Source organism: Tachyglossus aculeatus, unplaced genomic scaffold (genome assembly GCF_015852505.1).
Source record: "Tachyglossus aculeatus isolate mTacAcu1 unplaced genomic scaffold, mTacAcu1.pri scaffold_114_arrow_ctg1, whole genome shotgun sequence".
NCBI lineage: Eukaryota > Metazoa > Chordata > Mammalia > Monotremata > Tachyglossidae > Tachyglossus > Tachyglossus aculeatus.
In genome coordinates this window covers 909,519-912,981 of record NW_024044846.1, presented here as the reverse complement: position 1 = coordinate 912,981, position 3,463 = coordinate 909,519, and the positions used below count along the sequence as shown (strand labels likewise).

The following is a 3,463-nucleotide window of genomic DNA, read 5'->3' as shown; positions in this document are numbered from 1 at the left end:
AGACCCTGTACTAAGTGCTAGGTGGATACAAGTGGAAACACAGTTCCCACAGTCCTTGCCCCGAATGGGACTCGCAGTTTCAATGCACTTTTCAGATGAGATAACTGAGGCACAGAGACGTCAAGTAACTTGCCCAAGGACACACAGCAAAGTGCCAGAGCTGGGATTAGAACCCAGGACCTTCTTATTCCCAGGCCTATGATCTATCCACTATGCCATGCTGCTTCTTTAATAATTAATGAGGCAGCAACAGAGGATGGGAAAACAAACAAGACAATTGGGTCTCATTCCCCTGAACTCTTGACTGAGCTACCTTTTCTCTTGTTTGCTGGTGAACAGCGAAAAACCTCTGGCCCTTTGACAAAAATATCCATTAAAATACAGTCCGGACTTGGGCTCATGACAACCCTCAGAGTTGTATATTACTCTCAGAAAGTAAAAAGTGTTTAAAATATAGTAAACTGTTATCAAGCAGAGATGGTGACTGAAGATGGTAAGTGAAAGGGATTCATGGAGCTGGACTGTGGAATGAGGAGAGGGCTAAGTACTTAATACAATACTCTGCACACAGTAAGCACTTAATAACTATGATTGAATGAATAACAGAGGCTTAAAGGACAGCCTCAGAGATTGGACATTAGGAAGGGGAGAAATGAGCTGAAGAATTTGGAGAGGCGAGGGAGGTACCACCCTAGTGGAAAGAGCACAGACCTAGGCACAAGTCCAGGAGTCAGAGGACCTGAGTTCTAACTCCTACTTTGCCACCTACATGCTACGTGACTGGGTGAGTCCCTTAACTTATCTGCACTTCATTGTCCTCATTTGTAAAACAGGGCTGAAATACCTGTTCTCCCTCCACGCTAAACTGCAAGTCCCATATGAATCAAGCCAGATCTGATTAGTTTGTATCTACTCTTAAACTTAGTACAGTGCTTTTTTTAAAAAAATGGCATTTGTTAAGCGCCTACTAAATCTTTGGCACTGTATTAAGTAATAATAATAGTAACAATAATGATAATGGCATTTATCAAGCGCTTACTATGTGCAAAGCCCTGTTCTAAGCGCTGGGGAGGTTGCAAGGTGATCAGGTTGTCCCACGGGGGGCTCACAGTCTTAATCCCCATTTAACAGATGAGGTAACTGAGGCAAAGAGAGGTTAAATGACTTACGCAAAGTCACACAGCTGACAAGTGGTGGAGCTGGGTTTTGAACCCATGACCTCTGACTCTGAAGCTCGTGCTTTTTCCATTGAGCCACACTGCTTCGTAAGCCATGCTGCTTATTAAGTGCTAGGGTAGATACAAGATAATCAGGTTAAGCAACAGTCTGTGTCCCATATGGAGCATGCAGTCTTAATCCCACTTTTACAGATGAGGGAACTGAAGCACAGATAGATTAAATGACTTGCCCAAGGTCAAACAGAAGACAAATGGTGGAACTGGAATTAGAATTCAGGTCCTTTGATTCCCAGACTTGTGCTCTTTCCACTAGGTCATGCTGCTTCTCATATTCATTCACTCGCTCAATTGTATTTATTGAGCACTTACTGTGTGCAGAGCACTGTACTAAGTGCTTGGAAAGGACAGGTCTGCAGCATATAGAGACAGTCCCTACCCAACAACGTGTTCACAGTCTAAAAGGGGGAGATAGACAACAAAACAAAACATGTAGACAGAACTCAAAACCGTCTGGCCCTTAGTTAAGTGTTTAAACATTATCACAATTACTATTAATATTATTATAATGAGCAAATGCATGCCAGATGGTGGACTTCTTGAGAGCATTAAGCTAGATGAAGATTGATATGATCTTTTTATTTCAGAGAAATTTACCTGCGAGACAAAATAATCTCTCCTGACCCTATGGCTCATACCAACAACGTGACTGAATTCATATTTTGGGGACTTTTTCAGTATTTTTTGCAGAAAATATGTTTAATGGCATTTCTCCCCATGTACATGACCACTGTGGTAGGAAATGGCCTTTATTGTATTAACCATCAAGGCCAGTAAGAGTCTTAGCTCCCCAACGTACTTTTTCCTTAGTTATCTGTCCTTTGTGGAGATCTGTTGCTCCTCTACAATTGTTCCCAGATTCATCACTGACTCACTTGCTAAGAGAAAAATCATCTCCATGAAGGGCTGCATCACACAGTTATACTTCTTTCATTACCATTTCCTGGGACCCTCGTGCTCACGGCAATGACCTATGACTGCTACGTAGCCATCTGTAAGCTCCTGAGCTATGCTGTCATCATGAATCGACAGTCGTGTGGTGTCCTGATGGGCAGTTCATGGGAAGGGGGCTTTTTTCACTCCATGGTTCAAATTTCTGTGGTTATCAGGCTCCTCTTCTGTAGCCCTAATGTGATCAACCACTATTTCTGTGATCTCCATCCCTTGTTTAAGCTAGCCTGCATGGAAACCTCTGAGAAGGGGGTGGTAGTTCTGGTCAGTAGCTATTTAATCTCTGTAATCCACTTCCTACTCTTGGATTCCTCGTATGTTGTCATCCTGAGGAACTTGAGATCTCGTTCTGCTGAGGGGAGACGCAAAGCCCTCTCCACCTGAACTTCCCATGGCACTGTGGCCATCCTATTCTTTGGGCCTGTATTTGTGGCCCTCGTTCACCTACACGGAGAACAAAATTGTGGCTGTCTTCTACATAGTGACTACCCAGTTGCTGAACCCCATCTTCTACACACTGAAAAATGCCAAGGTGAAAAATACCATGAGGAGGATGTGGTCAAGAAAGTAGTTCAGCTGTGGAACCAATGTACCTTATGGAAAAAAAATACATTTGTGTACGGTGGCTATGGAAAGAGCCATCCCAGAGACCTTTGTGGGTATTTGGAGATGGATATAAAGCGTTCTTTCTTTGCTCACTTTCTAAAGATGAGGAAGAGTCACCTGTTATCAATCATTCTACTAAGTGCTTGGAAGAGTACAATACAACAATAAACAGACACATTCCCTGACCACAGCCTAACTTTAGGATGTGAGCTCCTTAAGGGCAAGGAACATGTCTACCAATGCTGTTGTCCTCTCCCAAGAGCTAAGTACAGTGATTTGCACACAGTAGTTGCTCAATAAATGTCACTGATTGAAAAGTACTTTGTGCTCTCACAACGTCTTAGACCATTGTGCTCAAATGGGATAAAGACTGGTATCCATCTGATTATCTGTATCTACCCAAGGGCTTAGCACAGTGCTCTGACACGTAATTAGCACTTTATGAATACAGAAAAACAGTAAAATATACAGAATCACAAATTTCAGGGAATCATGTAAGATGATTATCATCATCACCATCAAATAGCATCTATTAAATACTTATCCACTGTATTAAGTCTCTTAAACACAACTCACTGGAAGCAGAAATGAAGGAAAAGCAGAAAACTGTATAAATATTCAACAAGTATATAAATCAGATCAGCATTTTTCCATTCAAGAAAATAAGGGCA

The 3,463-nt window shown here is 42.1% G+C and overlaps 1 pseudogene; it reads left to right on the top strand.

The window, feature by feature from the left end:
* The first annotated feature begins 1,862 nt into the window (after positions 1-1,862).
* LOC119922587 lies at positions 1,863-2,757 on the top strand (annotated as a pseudogene).
* The last annotated feature ends 706 nt before the right edge of the window (positions 2,758-3,463 follow it).